Source organism: Elgaria multicarinata, chromosome 1 (assembly GCF_023053635.1).
Source record: "Elgaria multicarinata webbii isolate HBS135686 ecotype San Diego chromosome 1, rElgMul1.1.pri, whole genome shotgun sequence".
Classification (NCBI taxonomy): domain Eukaryota; kingdom Metazoa; phylum Chordata; class Lepidosauria; order Squamata; family Anguidae; genus Elgaria; species Elgaria multicarinata.
This window is the reverse complement of record NC_086171.1, coordinates 5,218,910-5,231,209: the sequence shown is the minus strand read 5'-3', so window position 1 is coordinate 5,231,209 and position 12,300 is coordinate 5,218,910. Positions and strand designations below refer to the sequence as shown.

General features: G+C 46.1%; 1 pseudogene; it reads right to left on the bottom strand.

The window, feature by feature from the left end:
• Window positions 1-9,891: 9,891 nt before the first annotated feature.
• LOC134413479 (U6 spliceosomal RNA) lies at window positions 9,892-9,950 on the bottom strand (annotated as a pseudogene).
• Window positions 9,951-12,300: the final 2,350 nt, after the last annotated feature.

Here is a 12,300-nt window from a genome sequence, read left to right as displayed (position 1 = left end):
GTTCTAACTCTGTATTTTAATCTTATATCAATTTTTGCTGCATGGTTTTATCCTGGTTGTGCTTTTTATACTGTATTTTGTGTTTGTGTTTTTAAACTGTTGGTTGCTTTATTATGGTTTTAATTTTTGTGAACCGCCCAGAGAGCTCCGGCTATTGGGCGGTATAAAAATGTAATAAATAAATAAATAAATAGTTTTCCCACAATGCCGCAGAGTGAGAGTAGGTCGGGGGCATTTAGGGTGGCAGGGATTTGCATAAAATCTCCATACGCACATTTATATTTAAAGATGCAAAATTTGGGGGAAGAATTGCAGATGTTGAAAGAAATGCTATACATCTCACTGAAGAGTGTGACCGGTAGGGCTGGTGGCGGACGGCCGAGCTGGAAGGCAACACTTTACTTTGCAGCATGACAAACTCCAATTATTTTTTTTTAAGTGTAATTTTTTTTAAAAAAAAGTCTCAAGAAATAAAACAAAAATCACGAGGAATAGGGAGACAGCTGGGCGGTGGTTCCAGTTTTGGTGTGCCTGTGAATCCAATCTGGGTTTCAGTCAGAACTAGCCAGAACTCCGAGGAATGAGTGGGCCATTTTGGCTCGGACCTAAACCCAAGAGAGAGCCGCGAACAGTGCGCTGTTCTCTGAGAGATCAACCAAGCAGTGTTTTTGAGGCACCAAGAAAGCACAAGGAATGTGAGCAACAAGCAGCAGAAATTCAAGGAAGGGATAAATTCTGGAACTTTGAAGGATCTGGTTTGGGAGGAGAGGAATGTGTGAGATTAGATGCTCAATCAGAAAGCAGGAACAGCCAGGACTGGGAATTTAAGAAACATGAGAGACCACAGAGTTCGGGGAAGCTTAATTCTGTACAACAACCGTTCACCTGCCAAGTCTGCAGGATTTTTCCTAGCATGGGCAAATCCCAATAAAATTTGCAATAAATTCGGATCCCAAATTCAGGTTTCTGTTTCAAATTGGTGTGTAGATCTCATCAAAAGGATCCAAGGCCAGTCAGTATTGCCACAGACCTCAGCTGGTTTAACACTCATTGCTTTTCTCCAAGGAGCTGCTAACTTTTCCATCACCTTCTTCTCCAGCGCTTTTAACAGTGGCTCAGAATTAGGCGAAAATCACATTTAGCTTCGAGTTGGAAACAGCTTCATTTGCTAATTCCTACTTATCAAGCCAGTGCTGTTAAAAGCACAACAGCAGAGGCTGTCAAAGAGTTGGCAACTTTTATTCCCCAGAAAAAAGCAAAGGCAGTTCAGAAATCCATATGAGTGTAATACCTTCATTAGGCCAACTAAAAAATCATAGTGTTAGAAAAATTGTGGATTAAAACCCAGTTAAATCAAATAAAAAGGCATCCGGATGCAGTTTCAAGAGGAAAGTTTATTTCCACCACAGGTACCAAAAATCTCTTTGTACAAAGGTCCCTCTCCCTTGTCAATGTAAGGGAAAAGGCCCGGAACAGGAGTTTACATTTCATTTTATACAGGGGGGAAACATTGTATGTAAATAACTGGTTGCTTGCTCAGATCGTCACAGCTGGTCCTCCTCCCTGTTTTCTTGACATGCCCAGATGGGTGAGAGACCCTATTGACTTTGCAAACTCCATAATCACATGATTCCCTTAGTAATGAATCCTGGGACCTTCCTGTCACGTATTCCACTGTCTTTAACTAATCCCCGTCCACCACTCCCTCCCGGGTTCCCCCCCTCGCAATGTCCCCTGGGACATTCCTGTCCCACCTTGCCTATGTGGCAGAAACCTTCCTGCTTCACCCTCCCTTGGTGCCTGACATTCCTTTCGATGGGCAAGCTTCCCACCTCTTATTTCTCTCCCTGGTTTCCCACTGAGCTGTGGGGAAAGGCAATAAGAGTGTGTGTGTGTGTGTGTGTGTGTGTGTGTGTGTGTGTGTGTGTGTGTCAAGCGTCTGGTGATTTAACCAGCCGCTAGGACTCATCCTTACCCCTGAGTAAGCGACCTTCCCCAAATAAGTAAATGGGACTTTTCTCTCCTACCTGGGAGTAGGGGGGTAATCAGTTATTTTTCCATAACAATAGAAATATGCAAACTTCTGAGATCTCCAGAACTCTTCATTAGGCAAGATATTACTAAAAAAGAAAAAGAAAAAGGTATGGCAGAGAATAAGAGAGGGGGGAAAGCTGAAGTTGATGCTAAAGTCACCTTGTCTGCATGTTCAGAGTCCTAAGTTGGAATGGGGAGGAAAGATCTTCAGGTTCACCCAGGGTGGAAAACATTTCTGAGAACACCTGGCTTTATATTCACCACCTCAAGATGGGGGATACTTGTCTCAGTAATACAACAATCTTGGAATTGTTGTAGAATCATAGAATCATAAAGTAGCAGAGTTGGAAGGGGCCTACAAGGCCATCAAGTCCAACCCCCTGCTCAATGCAGGAATCCACCCTAAAGCATCCCTGACAGAGGGTTGTCCAGCTGCCTCTTGAATGCTTCTCGTGTGAGAGAGCCCACAACCTCCCTAGGTAACTGGTTCCATTGTCGTACTGCTCTAACAGTCGGGAAGTTTTTCCTGATGTCCAGCTGGAATCTGGCTTCCTTTAACTTGAGCCCGTTACCACAAGCTGAATATGAGCCAACAGTGTGATGTGGTTGCAAAAAAACACAAATGCTATTTTGGGCTGTGTTAGCTTCCAAATCGCGCAAGGCAGCAGTTCCGCTCTATTCAGCACTGGTTAGGCCTCATCTTGAGTCCTGAGTTCAGTTCTGGACTCCACACTTGAAGATGGATGTAGACAAGCTGGAGCGTGTTCAGAGGAGGGCAACCAGGATGATCAGAGGTCTGGAAACAAAGCCCTATGAAGAGAAACTGAAAGAACTGGGCATGTTTAGCCTGGAGAAGAGAAGATTTAGGGGAGACGTGATAGCACTCTTCAAATACTTGAAAGGTTTTCACACAGAGGTGGGCCAGGATCTCTTCTTGATCACCCCAGAGTGCAGAACACAGAATAATCGGCTCAAGTTACAGGAAGCCCAATTCCGGCTGGACATCAGGAAAAACTTCCTGACTGTTAGAGCAGTATGACAAGGCAACCAATTACCTAGGTAGTTCGTGGGCTCTCCCACCCTAGAGGCCTTCAAGAGGCAGCTGGACAACCATCTGTCAGGGATGCTTTTGGGCAGATTCCTGCATTGAGCAGGGGGTTGGACTCGATGGGCTTATAGGCCCTTCCAACTCTACTATTCTATGATTCTATGATTCTTTGATTTTATATTTTAAGAAATGTTGGATCTAGCACTCCCCACCCCCAGATCCCAGCAACCCTGGGGGTGAAGGAGATTGACTGCAGGACTTTCTTGTAACCATCATATGAACCTAAAACGAATGATAGCATTGGAGGCTGGTGACTCCAATTTAGGTGTTGCTGTGAATCTATACCACATTCTGAGTTTCAGCCAGAACCAGCTAGAATGCTAAAGGAGCTATCCAAGGCACTGAACCCCCCATCCCCCAAATGGGTTCAGCACCTTGGGCAGTTCCTTGAGCGTTTCAGTTGGTTGTGGTGGAAATGTGGAATCGATTCACAGCCACACCAACATCAGAACCCCCAATGAACAAAAGCAAAGAAAACCCTCCATTGATCCCAAGCGGAGATGTTTTTCTTCTGTTAGACCCCCTGCCCAGGGATGGGGAGAGAGATTTGGGAAGCAAATGGTGCATGATGGTCCTAATCCAAATCAGCACCATGTGTGCTCATGTGAGAGTAAAGCCAGTGCTATGTGGTTAGCATGACGTGTAGCTTGAACAACCAAGTCCTCCTCCTCCTCCTCCTCTGAGTCTTCCCATACTGAGCCATTAGCCAATCCTGGTAGTTTTAGGATGCGCCTTGTACCTCAGCCAAACCTCCTCCCAGCCCGCCATTTTGAAATCAAACGTCCCGTGAACAGCGACCTGATCCCAGATTTGGTTGAGTAAAGGTCCTTGAACAGGTCTCTTTGGAATTGGTCTCAAGCTTATTAAAAGCAAAAAAGGGCCCCTCTTCCCACAGAGAAACGTCTCTGCATAATTTGGGTCAAACTCCGTGAGGGGAGAGGGCAGGTGTGGGGGCTGGCCAAATTCATCCCCTTGTGTTTCTAAGAAGGGGGGCGGAATGAACATCCGCAAATGGCCTTTGAGTCTTTCTCTAAGTGGCCCACAGGGAGAGACACAAACAGCGCCATCTATCAAAACAGGCCCTTGTTGGGTGGCCGCCTGTCCTTTCCTCCCTCCTTGGAGGGGAAGGTGCTGCATGTTGTATCTGGCTGCTCTCCTTCCACAACAGAGGCAATCATTTCGCGAAGGGCCCATCTGTGAGGGTGAATCCACAATCTGTCTGGAATTTAATTGTGGGGTTAACATATATCTCCCAGAAAAGGGAGGAGGAGGAGGAAGAGGAGGAGGCCCAAGTGCTAAAAATCGCTAACCAGGAAAGCAAACAGAAAACACCACTGGCATTTATTAACATTCAAAATAGCAACGCTTTTTCGAGGGCAACGTGCCTGTGTGCTTGCCGGGAGCCGAGAGGGAGGTTGGTAATTGAGTGGGGACATTTCCATCAGTCAGGACAAACAAGCTTTTAAGATGTACACTTTTCTGTGGGAAGCCAAGGTCCTGAGGTCAATGAAAAGGTCCTTGGATGCACCATTGGGAGTTGCAAGGGGGCCTCTTTGGAGAGAATGCATGGAGGGAATGCAAGTGGGTAGGGAGGTCCAGGCTTTGTTAAATCTGCCCGACTTTTGACATGTCTAGACGGGGCGATATCCCAGGGATCATTGCGGGGTCGTCCCTGTGCGTCCAGTCAACAAAAACAAGGCTGACAACTATTACCCAGAGGACCTTTTCCTCTGCCGCTCCCAGATTATGCAATGACCTGCCGGGAGAGATTCGTCAACTTGACAGTCTTCCGGATTTTAAGAAAGCTATAAAGACTGATCTCTTCCGGCAGGCCTACCCAGTTGAATTTTAAGATGCCTTTTAATGATGTGCTGCTTTTAATCATGTATTAGTTTTGAATGTTTTAATTATATGTATTTTATGGTGTTTGAATTTGTGTTGTACCCTGACTTGATCCGGAGGGAGAGGCGGGTATCAAACAAAATTATTATTATTATTATTATTATTATTATTATTATTATTATTATTATTATTCTGGGAGCAGGGAGGGAAGATCCCTCCCTTGGCCCGGGATATCGAGCTACCCTTCAATTGCAATTTTTCCATGGTCTCAGGATGATCCTGAGACTGCGGGGACGTGTGGCCCACCTTCCCTGTTTTGTCCCAGCTCCTCATGAGTAACCAGGCATGGAACACAGAGCTCCTGAGGAGCTCTGTGCCCATTGGGGGTGGGGTGGGGGGAGCGGGAGTTGTTTTTTTTAAAAAAAAAACTGTACACAAGCCGTTGGAACTAGGGCTGTGCACAGATCCCCTGAACCACTTCGTGGCCAGATACACAACTTTTGGATCAGGCTGATCCGCTTGGGACTGATCCGCCCCTCCCCTGCTCCACTGTGCTCTGCGGAGCGAGATCCAGAAGGGCGGATTGACATTTTGCCCCCTTTCCTACTTACTTGCCTCCACGGTGGATGGCGGAGGCAGGTAAGTGGGGAAGGAGGGGGCAAAATGGGGGCCAAATAAGCCCCCTTCCCCCCTGAACCCATACCTGGCTCTGCCGCCATCACTGCATGGACTGCGGTGGTGATGGCACCAGGTAAGCCCCCTCCCCCCACTTACCTGCATCCAGATCGAGGTGAACCGCTTCTCCTCGATCCACAGCTCCTATCCAAGCAGAGCAGAGCACATCCCTAGTTGCAACGTTTGTGTGCTCCTTCTCCTTTAAAAAAAAAATCCAAAATGGCGGGTGCAATGTCGCACGACACATGTAGATGAGGGGGACGATCTTACGATCATAAAATTGCGAGATCATACCCCTCCACCCCCCTTGTCTAGACATGCCCTTTGTTTTATGGATCGCCAGGTGTCTTTCATTCCGCCATCTCATCTTTGATGGAATAGGAATTTTCTCAAACTCCTGAACTTACGCTCATGTTGGAAAGTAGGGGTGTGCACAGACCCCCCCGATCCGCTTCTCTTCCAGATCCGCAATTTCTGGATCGGGTCCGCTCCACTCCACTCCACCTATAGTCCGCTCCGCTTCGCTGCGAAGCTCCGGATCCGGATCGGAGCTCCGCTTTCCCCCCCATAGGCTTGCATTGAAATCCAAAAAAGCCTACAACTTTTTTCTGTTAAAGTTAGAAACCTCAAATTTGGCACCATGACACCTCATGCACGTATACACATGCATGCCAAGACTCAAGCCAATCCAAGCCTCCCCTGATTTTTGGGGAATTTATGAAAATCGGACACCCCATTTTCAGACATGAACTGTTCTCCGACATTTTGACAGATAAAAACTTGGAAGCAGGCACATCCACATTCATGGCAAGTTTCAAGCAGATTCCATCATTCCCTGATTTTGGGGGGGGCTTTAACCTCCAACGCAGCACCCCTAACCCCAATTCAAACACCCCTTTCTATATCTCTGTCAATTTTCACGTTAGAAACCTCAAGTTCAGCACCATGACACCTCATGCACTTATACACATGCATGCCAAGACTCAAGCCAATCCAAGCCTCCCTTCATTTTTGGGGAATTTTTGAAAATCGGACACCCGAGTATCTCAGGGATTAAAGCTGCAGACAGCTCAATGGGGCCATGTCAAAGGAAATCTCAACATGCCATGAATTGGGGAGTAGATAACCCTAAATATGAATCTTCTTCCACACTTGAATAATTGATTTGGAACTTCAAAAAGTCTAAGTGAGTGCAGGAAGGACTTGTCCCCTGAGACAAAGCAAGACACACACAAATCATCCCTGCGAGGCGGGCAGGGGAGGAGGACAGGCGGGCAGAGAGCCAGGCAGAGATATGCCATAGATCTAGTATGGGGAAATCAGTCCCAGCAGATGCCCCACCACAGCAGCAACCCAGGGGGTAAGGCACGCAGGCAGGCAGGCAGCAGGCATTTCTGGGGGCATAAGGAAGTGAGACAAGGATGGTTTGTTTCAAAGCCAGCAGTTAGTCATGCATTGCAAACCATCCCTGCGAGGCGGTCACAGAGGAGGAGGACAGGCGGGCAGAGAGCCAGGCAGAGATACGCCATAGATCTAGTATGGGGGAATCAGTCCCGGCAGATGCCCCACCACAGCAGCACCCCGGGGTGGAGGGGGAAGGCAGGCAGGCAGGCAGGCAGCAGGCATTTCTGGGGGCATAAGGAAGTGAGGCAAGGATGGTTTGTTTCAAAGCCAGCAGTAAGTCATGCATTGCAAACCATCCCTGTGAGGCGTTCACAGAGGAGGAGGACAGGCGGGCTGAGAGAGATCTATGGCATATCTCTTGCCAGGCAGAGATACGCCATAGATCTAGTATGGGGGAGTCAGTCCCGGCAGATGCCCCACCACGGACTTGCCCGTTGGATTTTCACAGCAGGAGAGGCGGCCTGCTTACTGGTGCCAGTCTGAGCCTTCCCTTGACCACCACTGGTTTCAGCACGCCCAGCCACAGACGTGCGCCTGCTCCCTCTTCTCATGATGATAATAATATAATACTACTACTACTAATAATAATTATATATATTTGGGGAAATGGGACAAGTGTGTATGCTTTGCCCAAAATGGATTTGAAATGCTCAAACTGTATTGGCTTTTTTTGCACTTCACAAGCAGTGCACACAGCACACTCACACAATAACACACAGTCACACACACAGTCCAAGTAACACACACACACACACACACACACACACACACAGAGAGAGACAGAGAGAGAGAGAGAGAAGAAATAGAGAGTAATTTTTTTGTATTTTTTTGTATTTTTTTTTATATAGAAGAAAGAAGGAAGATGAAACACAGTCAGGCTTTAAGAGGGGGAAGGGGGGGAACCAACCAAACAAACACTCCAATAATTAAAAATAAAGTTTATATAAAATCAAAGTAAGGGAAAAACACAGAGCAAACTAAGCAAACAGTCAGAAACAAGCAAACAAACACACACACAACCCAAGCTAAATCCTTATCTAATCTCCTCCAACTCCAAACACAGCAGCAGCACCTATAACTAACTCCTCTCTCCACGAACGCCAACCCACAAAGAGACACAAAGCAGAAAGCTCTCAGGGTGGCTCTGCCTTAGTCCCCCCTCCAGCGCTGGGATTGGAGGATGCTTCATGAGGTCATCACTTCTCATCAGGATTGGGAGTTGAATCTGCCTCTCAGCACTTCAAAAAGGTACCTCTCCCGCTTTTTTTTACCCGATTTTTAAAAAAATTACAGCAAGCGAACCGCACCACGCAGAGTACTGAGAGTAGGCTCAAAATGACCCCCAGCCATGACTCTCTAAGCACACGAAATTTCAGAAAGATAGCTTTAAAAACAACACAGTTATCCCCTAAACTTTTCCGCAATGCAATCCTATGGGCGAAATTATCCAAAATGGCGCGCGGATCGCTCCGCGAAAAGAGAAGTGCTTCTCCTATGGCCGCTTCTCTTCACCATGCTTCTCCAGGACCCCGGTTCACTTCTACTCTGCCTCTGGGCAATTCGCTTCTGATTCTCCGATTCTAAGCGGAGCGGAGCACATCCCTATTGGAAAGTGTACACTTGTGAAAAACCCTCCGAAATGCCCATTTTCACACTTTAGCCTATGGGTGGGGGAAATGCACATTTTCTGTTGGTTTTATTCATTTATTTATTGTATTCTTCATAGTTTTTGTACAACAATAAGAAAGTCTCCCTATCCACATTCTCCGCACCATGCATGATTTTGAGAGAGGTGTGCTAGGCTCCTGGACGCATTCGGGTGCTTGTGACAACACTAGGCTTCAAAGAATTAGCTCTGTGGGCCCTGGCCTTGAACTGGAGGGGTTGAACCCCTGAGGGTTGAATTCAGTTTTGCAGATGTTTTCAGGGGGCTGCTTTCAAGTGGTGGATAGGGCTCAAGGCAAAGGGGACATGGTCAAATACCAAAAATGCCACAAAATTGTAGCTTAAAGACTCTGGCCTTAGCTAGACCTACCTTTTATTCCATGATGGAGAAGGGAGGATCCCACAATGTGATTATTGTGAGATCCCTCCGTTACACGTGAGGCGTGACAACCTCAGGAGGAGAGGTGTCGCGCCTGCCATTTTTTTTTTAAAAAAAGCAACAATAGTGCATGAGCACTCGAGTGCCTAAAGTAATTTTTTTAAAAAATTCCCCACTCCCCCCACCCTACCCCCAATGGGTGTAGCACATTCCGTGGTCTCGGGTTCAGCCTGAGATGGTGGAAAACCCGGGCCCAAAGTGTAGGGCACTATCCCGGGGCAAGGGAGGGATGACCCCTCCCTGATCCCGGGATCCCCTGTGCGTCATGTGGACGCACAGGGATGATCCCAGGGTTCACTTTGTGATAAAGCCCTGTCTAGCTAAGGCCTAAGCCTGAAGGGAGACTTTTCAACCTTAAAGAATAGGAGAAAAAAATGTGCAGATGCCAGAAAGGCACCAAAGGACAGGTCTCCAGGGAAAGGTTGTGTGTCCACCTCGGGAACGTCTGAAGGCCTACAACCCTGTAGTACAGCCTTCCTCAACCTGGGGCACTCCAGATGTGTTGGACTGCATCTCCCAGAATGCCCCAGCCAGGGGCATTCTGGGAGTTGTAGTCCAACACATCTGGAGCGCCCCAGGTTGAGGAAGGCTGCTGTAGTAGAAGACCTATCCACCATTTATTTGTTAAATCCTTTCCCACAGTGATCAAAGCCTATGGCCAGGATCCCTATTTTGTGGCGATAAAGTCCGTAAGTCAATTAAACAGTCTGTAAAGAAATATCCTCCATGCTAATCTTCTCTGTATCGTTACAATTTTAGTATATGTGCTGCCGAAGCAAGCATATGTGGTGGGAATGTGAATTTGTACAAAAATTATGGAAAATGGTGTTTAAAGAGATAAAAGAAATTTTAGGAATGGAGATAGAAGAAACACCTATAGTGGCGTTGTTATCAGTGTATGGAGAATTGAATTGTAATCAAAAGACAAAAGAATTGATAACGAATTTGTTAACAGCAGCAAGATTAATGATATCTAGGAACTGGAAGGTTCAAGGGGATTATCATATAGAAGACTGGTACAAAGAAATATGGGATATTGCTATTAATGATAAATTAACATGTAACATAAAAGTTAGAAGAGGAATGATAAAAACGAATGATTTTGAAGGAATATGGAAACAGTTTTTAGAACTTGTTTTATTAAAGGGGAGAGGGAAAACACCCCCAGAAGAAGTAATGAGATTTCGGAAATATGAATAAGATCCCGTGGTTGGAGGGAGCACATTTTTGTTAATTATGATTATGTTATAGGGAATTACGTTAGAACATAAGTTAAGTTTATCAATTGATTACTTTATATTATTGTGTATTATGTGGTATTGTTTTATATTGTATTGTTGTATTGGTTTTTTAAAAGAAAAGAAAAGAAATATCCTCCACGTTTGTCTGCATTGCATTGCCAATCCATTTCGGGGAGGGTCATTTTGTGTGCGTGCACACCTGCATTTATGTACGCAAAGAAAATTACGAACTTGAGTTCCTGTCTCTCCGATTGAAACTTCGTTTGTGCTGAAAAGCGTCAGCAGAATTTTGCTGGAAAGAATGTGTAGATATATAGTGACCCTTTGCAATATCCTCTCTTAGCTTCTATTATGAATGTACTTTTCTTCTCATTTGTTTGCTTGGACCAGTTGAACCAGAGCATGAAATATGAAGCCCTGCAAGCCATTTCCTCTGGGCAAATATATCCTTCTGCCTTGCCGAACATTACAGCACACAAACTACCAGCAACCATTATCCACTGAGAGGGAGGCACTCAGGCCATAGCTAGACCTAAGGTTTATCCCAGGATTGTCCTGGGGTCAAACCTGTTCATCTAAGTGCCACACAGGGCATCCAGCACTCAGGCAGGGATGAACCCAGGATGATCCTGGGTTAAACCTTAGGTCTAGCTACAGCTTCAGACAAGGTTCATAGAATCATAGAATCATATAATAGCAGAGTTGGAAGGGGCCTACAAGGCCATCGAGTCCAACCCCCTGCTCAAGGCAGGAATCCACCCTAAAGCATCCCTGACAGATGGTTGTCCAGCTGCCTCTTGAAGGCCTCTAGTGTGGGAGAGGCCACAACCTCCCTAGGTAACTGATTCCATTGTCGCACTGCTCTAACAGTCAGGAAGTTTTCGTGATGTCCAGCTGGAATCTGGCTCCCTTTAACTTGAGTCCATTATTCCGTGTCCTGCACTCAGGGAGGATCAAGAAGAGATCCTGGCCCTCCTCTGTGTGACAACCTTCTAAGTATTTGAAGAGTGCTCTCATGTCTCCCCTCAATCTTCTCTTCTCCAGGCTAAACATGCCCAGTTCTTTCAGTCTCTCTTCATAGGGCTTTGTTTCCAGACCCCTGATCATCCTGGTTGCCCTCCTCTGAACACGCTCCAGCTTGTCTGCGTCCTCCTTGAATTGTGGAGCCCAGAACTGGACGCAGTACTCTAGATGAGGCCTAACCAGGGCCAAATAGAGAGGAACCAGTACCTCACGTGATTGGGAAGCTATACTTCTATTAATGCAGCCCAAAATAGCATTTGCCTTTCTTGCAGCCATATCGCACTGTTGGCTCATATTCAGCTTGCAATCTACAACAATTCCAAGGAAATTAAGGTTCCTTGGAAATTAAGGTTCTTAAGAAAAACATGGCATTTGGAGTTTAATTTCGAAAATCTGTCCTGAAATGCCTTGCCTCTCATGAAACTTTTTTTTCTTCCTTTAAAAAAATATCTCACAGGTATATAGAATTATGAACTTGAAGGCTGCCTTGAAGAACTTGTAAATTGATATTGTCTGTTAGCAAAAAAAAGAAGAAGAAGAAGAAGAAGAAGAAGAAGAAGAAGAAGAAGAAGAAGAAGAAGAAGAAGAAGAAGAAGAAGAAGAAGAAGAAGAAGACATAGAGCAGGGCTGCACCTGAAATAGATTCTTCCAGAAGACAGGGGTTTAATATCAATTGCGCTCCAGTGAAACAAGTGAGTTTTTTTAAAAAATGGATCTGCTCCCCACCCCACCCCCACCCTGATGGGTACGGACTGCCCCAGGTAGCTCCGTAGCCATTTTAAGTGCCCTGCTACTTGTGGGGAGAACGGGATGACCCGGGAGTTTTCCGTTGTCCCAGATATCCAGGGAGTGTCTCTGGTCAGCCCAGT